Source organism: Musa acuminata, chromosome BXJ3-10 (genome assembly GCF_036884655.1).
Source record: "Musa acuminata AAA Group cultivar baxijiao chromosome BXJ3-10, Cavendish_Baxijiao_AAA, whole genome shotgun sequence".
NCBI lineage: Eukaryota > Viridiplantae > Streptophyta > Magnoliopsida > Zingiberales > Musaceae > Musa > Musa acuminata.
In genome coordinates, this window is record NC_088358.1 from 2797880 (window position 1) to 2820863 (window position 22984).

The following is a 22984-nucleotide window of genomic DNA, read 5'->3' on the forward strand; positions in this document are numbered from 1 at the left end:
TTAGCCGATATTTTATAAAACCTTTAAGTGAAGAATAATTTGATTTTATTATAAGGGAGTTAAGATGTTAAATTGTCTGAATGCATGAGTTTGTTGTATTTCCTTTTCGGACTATATTTCTTTTAATGTAATTCATGAATGGAGCTTTCATGAATTTATTTCATTTTTATCTTTCTTGGTATCAAGCTTACTTTATACCCTTGCTCCATCACTTGATAATTTTTGATACACTTAGTCCATTCACTCATGGAATTCATTAACAAATGCATCTCTCACGAATTTCACTCTTGTGAATTTTTAATAAGAAATAGATTTGATATATGAAGTTTTATTCGTGATTTTTTCATATGATGCCCCTTCTTACTCTTCTCATGAAAGAAGAAATTTTATGAATTTTTCATATGGATATCTTAATCCTTTTCATAAATCCATTCTCTTGGTTAAAATTGAAGCATGATTTAATGAAACTCATTTATTGTTTTGAATTTGACTTGATTCAAATCCTTTCATGAATTTGGTTCTTGATGGCTTCTTTCCTTACCTTTCTTCCTCTTCTTCTTATTCCTATGACAAAGGAAGAAAGAAACTTACACATCTAAAGAAGAACAAAAAAGACCTTGAGTAAAAATGTTAGCTTATCCAAAAAGGTTATCATGCAAATTTTTTGCTTACCTTCCTTTATGGCTAAGATAAATTGGTGTGAAACTTGCTTGAATTTTTACCACACTTGCATTGTTGAATTATTCTCTTTTTTGTTGATAACAAAAGGGGAGAAATGTGGCAAATTGATGACAACTTGACATTTTGAATATTTAAAATAATGTGTAAAATGTATTGTATAGTAAATGCTTGAATGTCTTGTGAATGTTTGAAGTATGATTGGTATCGTCAAATACATCACAAATACTTGAAAAATATCAAAATGTTTGCTTTAAACATATCAGAATGTGGCATGATTACTTGTAAATGTTTTATTCCTAGTATCATGCTTGATTTCATATCAAAATGATAATTGTCTATCATTATGATGAATTATCGAAGTTACCATGCTTTATATCATATTTACAATTGGAATAATGCCTTGGATTGATGAATCATCATTTTTTATTGAAACTTGAATCTTGCTAAATTTCATATTTAAACTTTCTATTATATGTAAAAATGATGATTGATTATCATCTTTCAATATTGGACTTGAAAATAGATGTCATGCCTTGACATCATTTTGATAAATACGTGGTATCGTATTTTGAATTGGTAAATCATGATAAGTATCATGATGTGCATATTTATAACATATCAGTTTGATACTTGAATTCAAGAGTGTCTTTTTTCAAGTATAGCATATAGATAGGGGAGTTAAGATTAACTCCGTCACCAATTGATTGTCAATTATCAAAAAGGGGGAGATTACTGAATCTCAGAATTTGATGATGAAATCAATGTTGAATATCGTATTTTGATGATTAAACTACTTGATATATGTTTATGATTTAATTTGCATTTTGAGTGACGCAGGATGCTTCGATCAGGATAAGACAATTAAAGCAAGAAAATCATGTTGTGCCGGAGGAACATGTCAGAAGATTGGACGTCGGGCCTATGGATCGATCGACGTATCGACAGAAGGCTTCGGGCCGTGGACTCGGGCATCGGGCCAAGAAGAGCGGGTATTGTGCCAAGGATATCAGAGTTGCAAAGCCAATTGACCGATTGGGCAATAGGCCGCAGGAAAGGACGATGCGCCGAAGAATCGGACGAAGCGTCGAGGGACCAATGACATGCCGGACAACTTGGTTAATTGCTTAGGATTAATTGTCTCAATCGAAGTTTTGTTTACATGTGTAGGATTTATGTTTATGATTTAATCTGCGTTTTGAGTGACGTAGGATGCTTCGATCAGGATGAGACAATTAAAGCAAGAAAATCATGTTGTGCCGGAGGAACATGTCAGAAGATTGGAGGTCGGGCCGGTGGATCGGTCGACGTATCGACAGAAGGCTTCGGGCCGTGGACTCGGGCATCGGGCCAAGAAGAGCGGGTATTGTGCCAAGGATATCGGAGTTGCGAAGCCAACTGGCCGATTGGGTGATAGGCCGCAGGAAAGGATGATGCGCCGAAGAATCGGACGAAGTGTCGAGGGACCAATGACATGCCGGACAACTTGGTTAATTGCTTAGGATTAATTATCTCGATCGAAGTTTTGTTTACATGTGCAGGATTAACTATGATGAAAGTAAGACATGCAGTAGGAGTTGCGCCGGAGTCAAGACAATGATCACATTGGGAGTTCGAGAGTTCGACGGAAGTTCGGACAGTCGTCGGAGGTTCTGCGGGAACAAATCCGAGAAGTCCATAAGCTTGCCAAAAGAAGCTCGTCGGAACTCGCCAAGTGGATCGTCGCAAGTCCAGGAGCTTGCCGGAAGTCCGCAGGAGCATCACCGAGGGTTCATCGGATGATCGACGGAAGTTCGCCGGAAACTCGCCGGAAGAAGCGATTGACGCACCGAAGCAAGCTACAGAAATTGTCTTAGGATTTATCATAGTTAGCACAATGATTCAGTTGAAAATGGGAGGTGATCCCATTAGCTTAATCTTGGGGCAATTTGGCCCCAGAAAAACCCAAATTGGGCCGAATGGATCTACCCATTCGGACCCTAATTGCTGTGGGAGGTGTAACAGCCCAAGCCAGGAGGTAGCACAGCCTGGGCTAAGTCTCCCAGGGAGACTGGGCGGTGCAACCGCCCCAGCCAGGAGGTAGCACCGCCTGGGCTCAGTCTCCGAGCGAGACTGTGTTAGGATCGAGAGCACTAAGAGGGGGGTGGTGAATTAGTGCAGCGGAAAACTTTCTGCGATTAAAATCGAAAGCTGCGTTCGACCGATAAAAACAACTTCTGTATGAAAGTTGATACTAATCAATGTTAATGTCAAACTAAGAAGGCAGTTTGCAGCTATGATGAAAACCAAAATATCGGCGCAAACTAAAATCTGAAGTTCTTACGAACAAACTGATTTACGTCTAAATGCTGATTCGTAAATCACTTGATTAGATAAGACGCAGTTTAAGCAGGAGTATAAAGGCAGTGTGCAGTATTGGTAAAGCTCAAAACGTAAATGCAATATGCAATATGATGATCATACGAAAAAGCAGATTTACGTCTAAACACAGATTTACGTCTAAATGTTGAAACTTGTTTGTAAAATCACAAAGGGCAGTAACTATTGAGAAGTTTGTAGTGAAGGTAAAATGCTTAAAGGAAATGCAAACCGAGATTTAGAGTGGTTCGGTCAATCTTGACCTACTCCACTTTTGGCTTCCTCCACCGATGAGATCACCGATGTCAACTAGAGGCCTTCCTTCAATAGGCGAAGGCCAACCACCTTCTTACAGATTCACTCCTTTTGACGGGCTTAGGAGACAACCCTTACAGAAGTTCTCTCTCCTCTCTTTACAACTCAAACTTTGAAGAATAGAAAGAGGAGAACTAGCAGTTTTGAGCTCTAAGAACCACAGAAAGACAGCAAGATTTCGAGTGTGTGTTATGTGCTTTCAGAGCTGAATGGGTGGGGTATTTATAGGCCCCAACCCAGTTCAAATTTGGAGCTCAAATCTGTCAATTCCCGGAATTCCGGGATCAGGCGGTTGCACCTCCTGACTGGGGCGGTTGCACCGCTTGGCAGAGCTCGAAGACTGAGCCTCTGGGCGGTGCCACCTCTGTCAGGGGCGGTTGCACCTCTCTGCCAGAGCTCGAAGACCGAGCTCAAGCAGTTGCACCACCTGACTGGGGAGGTTGCACCGCCTGGCGAAGCTCGAAACTTGAGCTCTGGCGGTGCTACCTCTTGACAGAAGAGGTTGCACCACCCAGTCTCGCTCGGAGACTGAGCCCGGGGCGGTGCCACCTCTTGGCTGGGGCGGTTGCACCGCCCAGTCTCGCTGGGAGACATAGCCTGGGCGGTGCTACCTCCTGGCTTGGGCGGTTGCACCTCCCACAGCAATCAGGGTCCGAATGGGTTAATCCATTTGGCCCAATTTGATTCTTTCAGGGGCCCAATTGCCCCAAGATTAAGCTAATGGGATCACCTCCCATTTCTAACTTAATCAATGTGCTAACTACGATTATTTCTTAAGACATATTCTGTAGCTTGCTCCGGTGCGTCAATCGCTTCTTCCGGCGAACTTCCGTCGATCTTCCGATGAACCCTCGGTGATCCTCCTGGGGACTTCCGGCAAACTCCTGGACTTGCGACGATCCACTTGGCAAGTTCCGACGAGCTCCTTTGGCAAGCTTCTGGACTTCTCGGATTTGTTCCCGTAGAACCTCCGACGACTGTCCGAACTTCCGTCGAGCTCTCGAACTCCTAACGTGATCATTGTCATGACTCCGGCGCAACTCCTGCTGCATGTCTTACTTTCATCGTAGTTAATCCTGCACACTTATCTCAACACAGATTAGACAAACAAATGACAATTGACTTCATCATCAAAATCCGAGATTCAACCATCTCCCCCTTTTTGATGATGACAATCAATTGATAGTGGAGTTAACCTTAACTCCCCCTGTCTATATGTCATACTTCTTGAATTTAAAAACTTTATAAATTCAAGAGACATATTCCCATCATGATTCCTATCATGATGTATCTCTTTGAAGATGATGTCAAGGCTTGACATTCATTTTCAAATATAACAAGTTTGAATGATGGTTATTGTAGCAATTTATCATATTGTAAGATATCGACATGTAAAGTTGTGAAGCAAGATTTTGATATCATTACATGATATGAATATTTAGCAAGTGTAGCATTGCATCACATGGTAAGAAATCAGTTCGTACGATGCAAATTTGTTTGATATCTTGATACAGGGCATATAGCAATGATAGCAATCATATATTTTATTGGTGATGCAAGTATGGCCTAATCATAGCAATGATAGCAATCATATATTTCTTGGTGATGCAAGTATGGCCTAATCATAGCATCAGTGATAGCAACCATATCAACATCAGTGATAGCAAACATATCAGCATCAGTGATAGCAAACATATCAATTCAGTGATAGCAAACATATCAGCATCAGTGATAGCAAACATATCAATTCATATATTTCTCCCCCTTTGTCATCAACAAAAAGCATGGTAGATGTGATTCTAGGAGAACAATATAAGCAGGTTATCAAGCACATAAAGGAAGGCATGACACGTATAATGCTTTGAAAACCTCTTCTCCTTGCATGTTATAATTCTTTGTGCATGAAAGAGGAAACTCATTTTTCCAAAAATAAGAGTGTACAGGAAAATCCGATTTTTAGCATTCAAATAGTTAAGCAAATCTAAAAATGAAATGAACTTTTCCAAAATATAATTTCTAACATGTTATTTGATCAAGTGATACCAAAGCATGTAATACTAATCAAGTGATTTGATCATTCAATAAAGTCTGAAAAATAATTTTAGCTAGTTTAAGTATTCGGACACATCAACATTCCTAATTCTCTTTTTATAAAATCAAATTGTTCTTCACTTAGAGGTTTTGTAAAAATATCAGCTAGTTGATGTTTAGTATCAATGAACTCTATGATTACATCATGATTCGTAACATGATCTCGTATAAAGTGATGTCTGATATCAATATGTTTTGTTCTTGAGTGTTGTATAGGGTTCTTTGTTAAGCATATTGCACTTGTGTTATCACATTTAATTGGAATATTTTTAAGATGAACTTTATAATCTTCTAAGGTATTTTTCATCCATACAACTTGTGCACAGCATGCACTTGCTGCAATATATTCAGCTTCGGTTGTTGATAGTGCAACCGAGTTTTGTTTCTTAGATGACCAAGAAACAAGGGCATGTCCTAAGAATTGACATGTTCCTGATGTGCTTTTTCTATCTAATCTACAGCCAGCAAAGTCCGCATCAGCATAAGCAATTAACTCAAGATTCTCTGATTTTGGGTACCATAATCCTAGATTTGTGGTACCATTAAGATATCTGAGTATTCTTTTAACTACTTTGAGATGAGATATCTTAGGGTTTGATTGAAATCTGGCACAAAGTCCTACACTGAACATGATGTCTGGTCTTGTTGCAGTGAGGTAAACTAAACTTCCTATCATACCCCTATAAGTTTTTTGATCAAAGCTTTCTCCACTTTCATCAATTTCTAACTTAGTGGAGGTGCTCATAGGAGTGTTAATGGCTTTTGAGTTCTTCATATTAAACTTCTTTAGTAAATTCATAGCATATTTAGTTTGACTAACAAAGATGCCATTGCTTAGTTGTTTGATTTGTAAACCTAAGAAGAATGTTAACTCTCCCATTAAACTCATTTCGAATTCAAGACTCATAGTTTTAGCAAAAGATTCATAGAGAGATTCATTCGTAAAACCAAAGATAATATCATCAACATAAATTTGAACAATGAGAAAATTATTTTCAAAATTCTTGATGAATAATGTAGTATCAACCTTGCCTTTTATGAAATTATTTTCAATGAGAAAAGAACTAAGTCTCTCATACCAAGCCCTTGGAGCTTGTTTTAAACCATAGAGAGCTTTAGTTAATCTAAACACATGATTAGGGAGACTATTATTTTCAAATCCAAGAGGTTGTTCAACATAGACTTCTTCGGAAATAAAGCCATTAAGAAAAGCGCTTTTAACATCCATTTGAAACAACTTAAAATTATTACTACTAGCGTAGGCAAGGAGCATCCTTATGGCTTCTAATCGAGCCACAGGAGCGAAGGTTTCTTCATAATCGATACCTTCTTCTTGGTTGAAACCTTTGGCCACTAATCTAGCCTTGTTTCTAACCACGATACCATTTTCATCTTGCTTGTTTCTAAAGACCCATTTAGTACCAATAACTAAATGGTCATTTGGCCTAGAAACAAGCGTCCACACCTCATTTCTCTCAAATTGATTCAATTCATCTTGCATTGCGATAATCCATGAATCATCTTTCATGGCTTCATCAACACATTTGGGTTCAATTTGGGAGAGAAAGGCTGCGTTGGCATAAAAATTTTTAAAAGAAGATCGTGTTTGAACCCCCTTTGATGTGTCCCCTAAGATTAGCTCCTTAGGATGAGCATCTACATACTTCCAATCCTTGGGTAAGGAAATCTGGGAAGTGGATGCATCCAAGTTGCCAGTTGGAGATGGGGTTTCATTTAAATTCAAGGAATCAAAATTAACATCATCATCAAGATCATTTTTCCTAATTTCGGAAATCTCATTGAAAACAACATGAATGGATTCTTCAATAATTAAAGTTCTTTTATTGAAGATATGAAAAGCTTTAGAAACCGAAGAATAACCAAGAAAGATTCCTTCATCGGATTTAGCATCAAATTTTCCTAAGTTATCCTTTTCATTCAAGATAAAACACTTACACCCAAAGACTTTAAAATATGAAACATTGGGTTTTTTGTTATTCCATAACTCATAAGGAGTTTTGGTGAGTAGGGGTCTTACTAGAACTCTATTCAAAATATAGCATGCAGTGTTTACGGCTTCGGCCCAAAAATATTTGGGTAGGCTATGTTCATTTAACATGGTTCTTGCCATTTCTTGTAAATTTCGATTTTTTCTTTCTATTACCCCATTTTGTTGAGGATTTCTTGGAGTAGAGAAATTATGGTTGTATCCATTGAGTTCACAGAATTCTTGGAAATCATGGTTTTGAAATTCTCCACCATGATCACTTCTAATTGACGAAATCATAGAACCCTTCTCATTTTGAACAAGTTTACAAAACTTGGTAAAATATCTAAAGTATTCATTTTTCTGTTTTAAGAAGTAGGTTCATGTATATCTGCTATAGTCATCAACAATGACAAAGGCGTATTTTCTACCTCCTCGACTCGATGTAGAGATTGGTCCGAACAAGTCCATATGGATCAATTGTAAGGGCCTAGAGGTGCTTATTTGATTCTTAGTCTTGAAACTACCCTTAATTTGTTTACCTAATTGGCAAGCATCACATACATTATCTTTGATGAACTTGATATGAGGAATTCCTCTTACAAGTTCTTTAGATGATATTTGAGTGATTAGTTTCATGCTAGCATGACCTAATCTTCTATGTCATAGCCAAGCATCCTTATTCAAAACCGAAAAACACATTTCATTACACAAATCATTTATTTCAATAGTGTATACGTTATTTTGTTTTAATGCAATCATGGACATGTTTTTATGTGGTTTTTCAATGATGCAAGCATTAGATTCGAATTTGATAGTGTATCCTTTATCACATAATTAACTAATGCTCAAGAGGTTATGTTTTAAACTATCAACTAACAAAACATCTTCAATAAAGAAGTTGGATTTGTTACCTATGGTTCCTTTGCCAATGATTTTACCCTTGTTGTTGTCTCCGAAGGTGACATAGCCTTCGTCTATGCTAGTGAGCTTAGAGAATTGAGATGGATCTCCGGTCATATGCCTTCAGCATCCACTATCAAGGTACCATCTCTTGCTCCTAGCTTGCGATGGTGTGGGTTTCTACAAGAAAGGATGATTTTTAGGTACCCATTTGCTTTTGGGTGCCTCAAAGATAGATCTACATTGTTTATCATGTTGCATAGAGTTTATCATGGTTCCTTTAGGAACCCAAGTTAGTTTGTTTGGACTTATTTTCTTGAATGGACAATAATGCATCTTGTGTCCAAATTTGCAACAAAAGTTGCATTTGGTTTGGTGTTGAACATATAAGATGAGGCCTTTTATGAAGGTGGTTGGATTTAGGTGAGGACTTCTCACAAATCCAATTCCACTCCTTTTTGGAACGTGACCCTTGTTTGCAAGGATCATGTTCAATGACTTGCTACCAACCTCAAATTTCTTCAATGTGTCCTTAAGTAGCAGGTTTTCTTTTTGGAGAGTTTCTAGATCATGGCATTTGATACATGAATTTAAACTATCATGATATTCAGTTTTTAACTTATCAAAATCACAAGTAAGACTATCATGCTCCTTTTTTAGCAATTTGTATTTTCTATTGATAATATTGCATTCATCAAATAAGTCATGGAAGGCATTTAATAATTCATCGAAAGATAAATCAGCATCTAATAAATTCGTTACCTTATCTCCGATGGCCATTAAGGCGTAATGAGCAACTTGCTCGGTGTTGGACTCCTCTTCTTCGGATGCGCTCGAATCATCCCATGTTGCTTTGAGCGCCTTCTTCTTTATTGTTCTCTTTTTGGCTTGGGGACAATCACTCTTGTAGTGTCCCGGCTTTTTGCACTCATAGCAAATAACTTGGTCCTTCTTGGGTTCAAATTTATTTTTAGTGTCATTCTTAAACTTGTTTCTTTTAATGAATTTTTTAAATTTTCTTGTTAGAAGTGCCAAGTCATCGTCACAGTCCTCATCACTGGAGTTTTCTTTCAAGTGGTCTTCCAAAGTTCTAAGTGCCATATCCTTCCTGTTCTTTGGAAGGATGTCTTCTTGCTCTTCATGAGCTTTGCAAGTCATCTCATAGGTCATTAATGACCCAATTAGTTCTTCAAGAGGAAAGTTGTTTAGATCTTTTGCCTCTTGAATAGCAGTGACTTTAGGATCCCAACTCTTAGGAAAGGATCTTAGAATCTTATTTACGAGCTCAAAATCCGAAAAACTTTTTCCGAGTCCTTTTAGACCGTTGACGACATCCGTGAAATGGGTAAACATGTCGCCAATAGTCTCACTCGGTTTCATTCGGAAATGTTCGAAAGAGTGTAACAAAAGATTGATTTTTGACTCTTTCACTCTACTTGTGCCTTCATGAGTCACTTCGAGTATGTGCCAAATATCGAATGCAGTTTCACAAATAGAAACACGATTAAACTCGTTTTTATCAAGTGCGCAAAATAAGGCATTCATAGCCTTTGCAATGAGAGCAAAAGCCTTCTTCTCCAAATCATTCCAATCGATCATTGGAAGAGAAGACTTCGAAAAACCATTTTTGACAAGATTCCAAAGTTCAACATCCATAGAGATAAGAAAGATCCTCATTCGGGTCTTCCAATAGGTGTAGTCCGTCCCATTAAACAAGGGTGGACGTGTAATAGAATGGCCCTCTTGGTTTCCGGCGTAAGCCATCTCTCTTGGGTTTTAATCCGTTTGAGAGTTAACCGGGCTCTGATACCAATTGTTAGGATTGAGAGCACTCAGAGGGGGGGGGGGTGAATTAGTGCAGCGAAAAACTTTCTGCGATTAAAATCGAAAGCTGCGTTCGACCGATAAAAACAACTTCTGTATGAAAGTTGATACTAATCAATGTTAATGTCAAACTAAGCAGGCAGTTTGCAGCTACGATGAAAACCAGAATATTGGCGCAAACTGAAATCCGAAGTTCGTACGAACAAACTGATTTACGTCTAAATGCTGATTCGTAAATCACTTGATTAGATAAGACGCAGTTTAAGCAGGAGTATAAAGGCAGTGTGCAGTATTGGTAAAGCTCAAAACATAAATGCAATCTGCAATATGATGATCATACGAAAAAGCAGATTTACGTCTAAACGCAGATTTACGTCTAAATGCAGATTTACGTCTAAACGCAGATTTATGTCTAAACGTTGAAACTTGTTTGTAAAATCGCAGAGGGCAGTAACTATTGAGAAGTTTGCAGTGAAGATAAAATGCTTAAAGGAAATGCAAACCGAGATTTAGAGTGGTTCGGTCAATCTTGACCTACTCCACTTTTGGCTTCCTCCACCGATGAGGTCACCGACGTCAACTAGAGGCCTTCCTTCAATAGGCGAAGGCCAACCACCTTCTTACAAATTCACTCCTTTTGACGGGCTTAGGAGACAACCCTTATAGAAGTTTTCTCTCCTCACTTTACAACTTAAACTTTGAAGAACAGAAAGAGGAGAACTAGCAGTTTTGAGCTCTAAGAACCACAGAAAGACAGCAAGATTTCGAGTGTGTGTTCTATGCTTTTAGAGCTGAATGGGTGGGGTATTTATAGGCCCCAACCCAGTTTAAATTTGGAGCTCAAATCTGTCAATTCCCGAAATTCCGGGATCAGGCGGTTGCACCTCCTGACTGGGGTGGTTGCACCCCTTGGCAGAGCTCGAAGATTGAGCCTCTGGGCGGTGCCACCTCTGTCAGGGGCGGTTGCACCTCTCTGCCAGAGCTCGAAGACCAAGCTCAAGCGGTTGCACCGCCTGACTGGGGAGGTTGCACCGCCTGGCAGAGCTCGAAACTTGAGCTCTAGTGGTGCTACCTCTTGACAGAAGAGGTTGCACCGCCCAGTCTCGCTCGGAGACTGAGCCCAAGGCGGTGCCACCTCTTGGCTGGGGCGGTTGCACCGCCCAGTCTCGCTGGGAGACATAGCCTGGGCGATGCTAGCTCCTGGCTTGGGCAGTTGCACCTCCCACAGCAATCAGGGTCCGAATGGGTTAATCCATTCGGCCCAATTTGATTCTTTCAGGGGCCCAATTGCCCCAAGATTAAGCTAATGGGATCACCTCCCATTTCTAACTTAATCAATGTGCTAACTACGATTATTTCTTAAGACATATTCTGCAGCTTGCTCCGGTGCGTCAATCGCTTCTTCCGGCGAGTTTCCGGTGAACTTCCGTCGATCATCCGACGAACCCTCGGTGATCCTCCTACGAACTTCTGGCAAACTCCTGGACTTGCGACGATCCACTTGGCAAGTTCCGACGAGCTCCTTTGGCAAGCTTCTGGACTTCTCGGATTTGTTCCTGCAGAACCTCCGACGACTGTCCGAACTTCTGTCGAGCTCTCGAACTCCCAACGTGATCATTGTCATGACTCCGACGCAACTCCTGCTGCATGTCTTACTTTCATCATAGTTAATCCTGCACACTTATCTCAATACACAAATTAGACAAACAAATGACAATTGACTTCATCATCAAAATCCGAGATTCAATAGACTGGGCGGTGCAACCTCTCCTGACAGGAGGTAGCACCGCCTGAGCTCAGTCTTCGAGCTCTAGTAGGCGGTGCAACCGCCCCAGTCAGGAGGTGCAACCGCCTGAGCTCGGTCTTCGAGCTCTGGCAGAGAGGTGCAACCGCCCCTGACAGAGGTGGCACCACCCAGAGGCTCAGTCTTCGAGCTCTGCCAAGCGGTGCAACCGCCCCAGTTAGGAGGTGCAACCGCCTGATCCCGGAATTTCGGGAATTGACAGTTTTGAGCTCCAAATTTGAACTGGGTTGGGGCCTATAAATACCCCACCCATTCAGCACTGAAATAGAACAACTTACACTCGAAATCTTGATCTTTTTCTGCGATTCTTAGAGCTCAAAATTGTTGTAAAGGCCAAAAGTTCTCCTCCCTCTGTTCTTCAAAGTTTTGAGTTGTAAAGAGAGGAGAGAAAATTTCTGTAAGGGTTGTCTCCTAAGCCCGTCAAAAGGAGTGAAACTGTAAAAGGGTGGTTGGCATTTGCCTATTGAAGGAAGGCCTCTAGTTGACGTCAGTGACCTCGTCGGTGGAGGAAGCCAAAAGTGGAGTAGGTCAAGATTGACCGAACCACTCTAAATCTCGGTTTGCATTTACTTTGAGCATTTTATCTTTACTGCAAACCTCCTAAAAAGCTACTGCCTTCTGCGCTTTTACGAATGAGTTTCTAAGTTCAGAACTTTCCGAATCTACGTTTAGACGTAAATTGGCTTTTTCGTACGATCATTACACTTCAGTTTACGTTTACGTTTTAATTTCAATCATAACTGAAAACTGCCTTCTGCGCATTTATAAAACGTATCTCAAAGTTCAGTATCCTCAAAATTGGCATTTAGACGTAAACCGGTTTTATCATACGAACGTCGAATTTCAGTTTGCACTTACATTCTGATTTTTATCATAAACTGCAAACTGCCTTCATAGATTTACTTTAACATCATCTCGCTTAATCTTAAGTTAAAGTAATCTTAGAATCGGCTTTTACATCGAAATCGTTTTTATCAAACGAACACAGCTTTCAATTTTAATAGTGAAAGATTTCCGCTGCACTAATTCACCCCCCCCTCTTAGTGCTCTTGATCCTAACAATTGGTATCAGAGCCCGGTATTTCTCATTTTGGATTTACACCCGAGAGAAATGGCTCTTCAAGAGGGCTGATCATTTGTTCATCCACCGTTGTTTAACGGATTGGACTACACTTATTGGAAAACTCGAATGAGAGTTTTCTTGATTTCTATGAATCTGGATTTATGGAATATCATTGAAAAGGGTTTTCAACTTCCCTCTAAACCTATGAACAAATGGTCGGATTTGGAGAAGAAATATTTTTCTTTAAACGCAAAGGCTATGAATGCCTTAACGACTTTTGACATTTGGCGAACACTTGAAATCACGCACGAGGGAACTAGTAGAGTCAAAGACTCGAAAGTTATCCTTTTATTGCATGATTTTGAGCTTTTTCGAATGCAACCAAGCGAGACTATAGGTGACATGTACACCCGTTTCGCGGATGTCGTCAATAGTTTAAGAGCTCTTGGAAAATGTTTTTCGGATTTTGAACTTGTAAACAAGATTTTGCGTTCTCTTTCTAAGAAGTGGGATTCAAAAGTAATTGCAATACAAGAAGCTAAAAACCTAAACAACTTACCACTTGAAGAACTAATTGGTTCGTTCATGACATATGAAATGGTGCACAATGCACATGATGAACATGTTGAACACAATCACCTTCTAAAGAACAGGAAGGATTTGGAACTCCGGACAAATAAATGCCACTTGAGCGATGACTCAAGTGATGAGGACAATGATGAACTTGAACTTCGAACACTAAATCTTAATAAGTTTATTAAACAAAAATCTAAAATAGACAATGAACTTGAACGAAGGAAGAGGCCAAAGAAGAGGAAGGCAACCAAGGATGAATCAAGAACTTCCAAAGGTGAAACGACGAATTGGGCTTTGACGGGCTTCGACTACAAGGTAAGTAACTCAACTCTCTTGAATTTTTTCGAAATTACATGATGCTCTTCATAATATATTTTCTTTTTAATATAGAATTAATTTTCTTAAAAATTACATGTTAAAAAAAAATATAATGAAAATACAAAATTTATGATCATGCTAGTAGTTTTGAAAATAATCATGAAAAATACATATTTTATGATAAACAAACAAAATGATTTTGATTGAAAATATGAAATCATGCTTGATGATATAATGATGTTTTGATACCATGATTTTATTCTATGCATGAGATTTTAAAAATCGTGTTTATTGGTTTTATAATTACGGATGATGAATCTTGCGATTTTCGATTTTCACAGTAATGAAAGTGCCTTATTGACCTTTGTCGTAATAAAACTTGCACTTTCGAATTTAAAACATTCTACATGTTTGGCATAGATGAAATAAAATCATATGAACTAAAACAACTAAAAAGAGAAAAGTATCTTTCTTGAAAATTTATTTTTCTCTACCGTATTGACTTTTTCACTAAGAGATCAATAAAATTATCTATGCCATTTTGAATCTCTTGAAAGTAATGTTGAGATTTTGATGATGTGTTCTTATTGAAATTTATTGAAATGAATCGTGATTTCTTGGAATTATAACTTGAGAATTCTTTTTATAAATCAAAATAACTTACTGTGATTCTTTCTTTTTGCTATTTGAGTTATCTGAAAAAAATCATAATATGTCTCTTAATATTCATAATTTGTCTATATGATTCGTAAATCTCATTACCAACTCTTTTTGATATTCCTTATGTGATGATATGAATACATGAAATATTCATTAATTTATTTTGATGTATACAAATGAAAAGTTATGATCATGCATGGTAAGATATAATTTGACAAAATTGATACCATCATGATACGAAGCATTTATGATTTGCAATGATGCATGCAATACTTGAGCTTTTTAATTATGATGTGATATATTGCATATGATGTAAATCATGATTTAAAATGCTATGAGTTGTTACTAAAATGATGTATGTTGATTTAATGTCATGAATACTCTAAATGATGAATGTTTGGTATCATGATCAAAATGTTGATAAATAGTTAAAAATTTAAGTATCATGTATAATATGCTCATAATATTGATTGATTTATTCAGTATCATGCACGAATAAAACATAAGGTTTTTGAAATTGTGCATGTTCGAATTTGAAAATATAATGATGCACAAATAAGATTGAAACCTTCCCTTGTCATGATTTAGAAATTAATGTAAAGGGTCTTCCCTTCTCTTTCCCAATGACATAGGGGGAGAAAGAGTTGCTAATGTGCATATCTCAAAGAGAAAATTGCTAGCTTTCGTGTCTTAAAATGTTGAAAATTTTTTGCTAGCTTGTATATTGTAAACTTACTATCGTACTATCATGATGATGAGCATGTCTTATCTTCATAATTGTATTTGAAAAACTATGGCAAAAATATGTCCGAATGATTGAACTTGTTAAAATTAATTTTCGGACTTTCTTGGTTGAATGATCAAATCACTCGACTGCCATGATGAATTTACACAATTACATGCCCTAATAATAGGTTGGAAATTATGTGCTTTGGATACAAAAATTTCCATGATAATAAGCATGTTTTGTCCTCATGATTGTATTTGAAAATCAATAGCACAGCCTTGTCCGAATGCATGAAAGTGTTAATTTCATTTTCGAATTCTCTTAACTATTGGCATCCAAACAATTGAATTTTCGAATTATCCTCTTCCAAACTTAATAAGCATATGTCATATCAAGTTTAATTCATATCATTAATTTTTGACATATGGAATCAATCAGCAAATACATCTCTTATACACTTATCATGTGAACAATATTTTGTTTTGAGAAATGGATTTGATGAAATGATTCCTGCTTATAAATTCCTTCTTGAAAAAGGAAGTCATTTTTACGTACAAGGATTTGATACATATCTTGATACTTGTAAAAATGAAGCGTGCTTTAATATCTTATCGATTTTAACTTCATTCGAGTAAGCTCAGAAATAGCTTCCCTCCGTCATGCAAAAAGAAAATAACAAATAAAATGGAAGAAGTTTTCAAAGCTATCTCCATGTCATGTTTTCCTTGAAATGTTTGAATATTTGGTATCTTATCACTTTTTGTTGAAAAATGACATGAACCTGCTTATGGCATCGCACTTATATTTAAAATATGCTTATATCGTTCTCCTTTTTGTTGACAACAAAGGGGGAGAAATATATGAATTGATGCTATGAACACTGATGCTATGATTATGCCATGCTTGCATCATCAAGAGATATATGAATTAATATGATTGCCATATTTGCAAAGCTTGCATCATCAAGAGATATATGAATTGATGCTATGATTGCCAAATTTGCATTATGCCATGTTTGCATCATGCGTTAAGATATCAAGAACTTGTATTGTAATTTTACGCGTTGATATCTTACCATGTGATGAAATGCTACAATTGATAAACACTTGAAATGTTTGCATTATGATATCAAAAGCTTACATCACAATTTTACATGTTGATATTTGATAATAGCAAACTTGCATGATGATAAAACTTGATATTATGTTTTTCATGCAATGAGTTGAACCAATATCACAAACACTTGATTGTGGTACTGCTCCTTTTTGTTGATGACAAAGGGGGAGAAGTATGTTGATGACATGACATGTTATGCATAAGTTCATGATGACGTGTTGCGAGTATTCATGATGAATATTGCAATGACTTGAATTCAGTTTGAATTCAAGGTTCTATCAATATGGCATATTGATAGGGGGAGTTTGTTTAAACTCCGGGAGTTAAGTTTAACACCGTCATCAAGTGGTTGTCATCATCAAAAAGGGGGAGATTGTTGAATCTCGTATTTTGATGATGAAACTACTTGATATATGTTTATGATTTAATCTACGTTTTGAGTGACGTAGGATGCTTCGATCAGGATGAGATAATTAAAGCAAGAAAATCATGTTGTGCTGGAGGAACATGTCAGAAGATTGGATGTCGGGCCAGTGGATCGGTCGACGTATCGACAGAAGGCTTCGGGCCGTGGACTCGGGCATCGGGCCAAGAAGAGCGGGTATTGTGCTAAGGATATCGGAGTTGCGAAGCCAACTGGCCGATTGGGCAATAGGCCGCAGGAAAGGACGATGCGCCGAAGAATCGGACGAAGCGTCGAGGGACCAATGACATGCCAGACAACATGGTTAAATGCTTAGGATTAATTATCTCGATCGAAGTTTTGTTTACATGTGCAGGATTTATGTTTATGATTTAATCTGCGTTTTGAGTGACGTAGGATGCTTCGATCAGGATAAGACAATTAAAGCAAGAAAATCATATTGTGCCGGAGGAACATGTCAGAAGATTGGACGTCGGGCCGGTGGATCGGTCGACATATCGACAGAAGGCTTCGGGCCGTGGACTCGGGCATCGGGCCGAGAAGAGTGGGTATTGTACCAAGGATATCGGAGTTGCGAAGCCAACTGGCTGATTGGGCAATAGGTCGTAGGAAAGGATGATGCGCCGAAGAATTGGACGAAGCGTCGAGGGACCAATGACATGCCGGACAACTTGGTTAATTGCTTAGGATTAATTATCTCGATCGAAGTTTTGTTTACATGTGCAGGATTAACTACGATGAAAGTAAGACATGCAGTAGGAGTTGCGTCGGAGTCAAGACAATGATCACATTGGGAGTTCGAGAGTTCGACGGAAGTTCGGACAGTCATCGGAGGTTCTGCGGGAACAAATCCGAGAAGTCCATAAGCTTGCCAAAAGAAGCTCGTCAGAACTCGCCAAGTGGATCATCGTAAGTCCAGGAGTTTGCCGGAAGTCCGCAGGAGCATCACCGAGGGTTCATCGGATGATCGACGGAAGTTCGCCGGAAACTCGCCGGAAGAAGCGATTGATGCACTGGAGCAAGCTGCAGAAATTGTCTTAGGATTTATCGTAGTTAGCACAATGATTAAGTTGAAAATGGGAGGTTATCCCATTAGCTTAATCTTGGGGCAATTGGGCCTCTGAAAAACCCAAATTGGGTCGAATGGATCTACCCATTCGGACCCTGATTGCTGTGGGAGGTGCAACCGCCCAAGCCAGGAGGTAGCACCGCCCGGGCTAAGTCTCCCAGGGAGACTAGGCGGTGCAACCGCCCCAGCCAGGAGGTAGCACCGCCTGGGCTCAGTCTCCGAGCGAGACTGGGCGGTGCAACCTCTCCTGACAGGAGGTAGCACCGCTTGAGCTCAGTCTTCGAGCTCTAGCAGGTGGTGCAACCGCCCCAGTCAGGAGGTGCAACCGCCTGAGCTCGGTCTTCGAGCTCTGGCAGAGAGGTGCAACCGCCTAATCCCGGAATTCCGGGAATTGATAGTTTTAAGCTCCAAATTTGAACTAGGTTGGGGCCTATAAATACCTCACCCATTCAGCACTAAAATAGAATAACTTACACTCGAAATCTTGATCCTTTTCTGTGATTCTTAGAGCTCAAAATTGTTGTAAAGGCCAAAAGTTCTCCTCCCTCTGTTCTTCAAAGTTTTGAGTTGTAAAGAGAGGAGAGAAAATTTTTGTAAGGGTTGTCTCCTAACCCGTCAAAAGGAGTGAAACTGTAAAAGGGTGGTTGGCCTTCGCCTATTGAAGGAAGGCCTCTAGTTGACGTCGGTGACCTCGTCGGTGGAGGAAGCCAAAAGTGGAGTAGGTCAATATTGACCGAACCACTCTAAATCTCGGTTTGCATTTACTTTGAGCATTTTATCTTTACTGCAAACCTCCTAAAAAGCTACTGCCTTCTACGCTTTTATGAACGAGTTTCTAAGTTCAGAACTTTCCGAATCTGCGTTTAGACGTAAATTGGCTTTTTCATATGATCATTACACTTCAGTTTACGTTTACGTTTTGATTTCAATCATAACTGCAAACTGCCTTCTGCGCATTTATAAAACGTATCTCAAAGTTCAGTATCCTCAAAATTGGCATTTAGACGTAAACCGGTTTTATCGTACGAACGTCGCATTTCAGTTTGCACTTACATTCTGATTTTTATCATAAACTGCAAACTGCCTTCGTAGATTTACTTTAACGTCATCTCGCTTAATCTTAAGTTAAAGTAATCTTAGAATCGGCTTTTACATCGAAATTGTTTTTATCAAATGAACGCAGCTTTCGATTTTAATAGTGAATGATTTCCGCTGCACTAATTCACCCCCCCCCTCTTAGTGCTCTTGATCCTAACAATCAATTGGTAAATTGTTTGATCTAATCTATGTGTTGAGATAAGTGTGCAGGATTACCTATGATAGCGGTAAGACATAAAGCAAATATTATGCCGAGGTCAAGTTCGAGATTTCGTTGGGAGTTTGAGAGTTTGTTGGAAGTCCAGATGTTCATCGGAAGTTCCACTAGAATTAACTAAGAAGTCTAGGAGCTTGCCAAAGAAACTCATCAGAACTCGCCAAGAAGATCGTCGTCAAGTCCAAGAGCTCATTGGAAGTCCGCCGGAACATTACTGAGAGATTGTCGGAAGTTCGCTAGAAGATCTCTGGAAGAACAATTGACATACCGGAATAAGAATGCTTTATTAAATATCTTAATTATCATAGTTAGACCTTAAGTTGAGTTAGGATTGAGAGGTAATCCACTAACTCAGTTAGGGGCTAACTAGGCCCTTAACAAGGCTGAATTGGGCTAGTTGAATAGCCCATTCAACACCTGAAGTTACGGTCGGTGGTGGCACCGCCTGGGACTCAATCTCTCAAGTGCTCTAGGCAGTGGTACCATTGGCAGTAAATGTTGTCAGGTGGTGGTACCGCCCTCTCAAGCGGTGGTACTGCTAGAGCTCGGTCTCCGAAGCTCTATCGGGCGGTGATACCACCCAAACTAAACGGTGGTACCACCCAATTTCAATCTGCAGGTGGTAGTACTGCCCAATAATGGCGGTGGTGTTAGGATCAAAAGCACTAAGAGGGGGGGGGGATGAATTAGTGCAGCGAAAAACTTTCATCGATTAAAACGACATTCGTACGATGAAATCATTTTTGATGAAAATCATTTCGAAAAGTTCTTCAACTTAAGCGTAAACAGAAGTATAGTTGACATAAAGCAATGGAGGCAGTTTATAGTTAAGATAAGAAGCATAATGTAAATGCAAACCGAGATATAGAGTGGTTCGGTCAATCTTGACCTACATCCACTTTTGGCTTCATCCTCCGATGAGGTCACCGATGTCCACTAGAGGCCTTCCTTCAATAGGCGAAGGCCAACAACCATTTTATAGCTTTACTCCTTTTGATGGGCTTAGGAAACAACCCTTACAGATTTCCACTCCTCTCTGGAATGATCAAAACTTATTGGAAAAGAGGGAGAAAAACTTCTAGCCTTTTATAACACTTTTAAGCTCTCAAATTCTCAGAATAAATGCAAGCTTTCAGTGCCCTTTCATGCAAAAAAGGGTGGGGTTTATATAGGACCCAACTGGTTTGAATTTGGAGCTCAAAAGTGTTATCTCCCAGATTTTCGGGGTCCTGGTGGTACCATCGCCAGAATTGGGCGATACTACCGCTTGACACTGCTCGGAGACCGAGCTCAGGCGGTACCACCACCTGATAGGGGCGGTACCACCACCTAACTTCACTCGAAGATCGAGCTTCTGGGCGGTGCCACTGCCAGCTAGGAAATCTAGGTCCGAATAGACTAATCCATTCGGCCCAATTTGGGTCTGTCAAGGGCCCAATTGGCCCCAGATTAAGTTAATGGGATCACCTCCCATTCCTAACTTAATCTTCATACTAACTACAATATTTAAGACATTAATACTACAACTCGTGTTTCGGTGTGTCAATCGCTTCTTCCCATGAGCTTCCAGCAAACTTCCGGCGAACATCTAATGAACCCTCGGCAATGCTCTGGTGGACTTCCTGCAAACTCTTGGACTTGCAACGATCCTCTTAGCAAGTTCCAATGAGCGTCTTTGGCAAGCTCCTGGACTTCTCGGATTTGTTCCCGCAAAACCTTCGACGACCGTCCGGACTTCTGTTGAACTCTTGAACCCCCAACGTGATCTTGGTCTTAACTCCAACGCAACACCTGCTGTATGTCTTACTACCATCGTAGTTAATCCTACACATGTAAAACAAACTTTGATCTAGACAATTAGTACTAAGCATTAATCAAGTTGTCCGGTATGCCATTGGTCCCTCGACGCTTCGTCCGATTCTTCGGCGCATCGTCCTCTCTTGCGGCCTATTGCCCAATCGGCCAGTTGACTCCGTAACTCTGATATCCTTGGCACAAAACCCGCTCTTCTTGGCGATGCCCGAATCCATGACCTGAAGCCTTCTATTGATACATTGACCGATCCCCCGGCCCGACGTCCAATCTTCTAACATATTCCTCTGGCCCAACATGATTTTTCTTGCTTTAATTATCTCATCTTGATCGAAGCATCCTGCGTCACTCAAAACGTAGATTAAAATATAAATACAATTATCAATTGGTTTCATCATCAAAATACGAGATTCAACAATCTCCCCCTTTTTGATGATGACAACCAATTGATAACGGAGTTATACTTAACTCTCGGAGTTTAAACAAACTCCCCCTATCAATTTGCTTATTGATAGAAACTCTTGGATTCAAAAATCCAAGCAACATGTCATGATCAAATCATGCATGTCATCAACATACTTCTCCCCCTTTGTCATCAACATACTTCTCCCCCTTTATTATCAACAAAAAGGAGAAGTACCACTCTCATGTGTTTGTGATATAAGTTCAATACATTGCATGAAAAACATAATATCAAGTTTTATCATCATGCAATTTGAAGCTAGAAAATTTAGAGATGTGCAAGTTTAGCATGTTTTCTTTTCTTGAGATAGACAAGATAGCACTTTTGCAATTTTTGTTTCTTAAGATAGGCAAGGTAGTGATGTTCAAGATAGCAAGCTCTTTCTTCTCTTTTGAGAAGTGTCATTTTTGCTCCCTTTGCAAAGTGCAAGCTAGCAAAATTTTGCTTCATTCTTGAATTGTGCAAGCTAGCATCTTTCTCTTTGAGATGTGCTCATTAGCAACTCTTTCTCCCCCTTTGTCAATGGCAAAAAGAAGGAAAGACCCTTTACATCAATTTCTAAATTATGACAAAGGTAAATAACATTCTTATTTGTGCATCATTATAGTGTCAATTTACAACATGCACAAATTCAATAACACTACACTTCATTTTTCATGCACGATACCGAAAAATCAATCATCATTATGAGCATATCATACATGATACTAAAATATTAAAATTTTTAGGTATTTATCAACATTTTGATCATGATACCAAACATTAATCATTTAGAGCATTCATGATACAAAACATTAAATCAACATTTATGATACATCATTTTGGCAACAATTCATAGCATTTTAAATCATGATTCACATCATATGCAATATATCACATCATAATTAAAAAGCACAAGTATTGCATGCAACATTGCAAATCATAAATATTTCATATCATGATGGTATTAATTTGTCAAATTGCATCCTACCATACATGATCATAACTTCACATTTGCATGCATCAAAATAATATCAAGAGTATTTCATGCATAATTTTATATCAGCTCATTCATTTCATCTCATCAAGAGAAATTAATTGAGTGATGAATACAAGGAGTTATACAAAGACAGAAAATCATATCATGAAAGATGAGATCATGTGAAAACCAAAAGACATGATTCATTTCGACACATCTCCTCTTAAATAAATAACGTAAAGAATTCTTAGGAGATCATGAAAAATCTTGATACATATAAAAGATTTCATGTAATAAATCTTGAGAAATCAAGATCATGATTTTGATAAAGACTATTAAATTTAAACCATCAAAATCAATTTCATGGTTCAAGAGATTCATAAAGATGATATAAATAGATTCATTAATCTCCTTTTTGGAAAAATTGATAAAGTCGAAAAAATAAATTTTTCAAGGAAAAACATTTCCACTTTTTAGTTGTTTTAATTCTTGTAATTTATTTCATACATGCATGTTCTTTTCT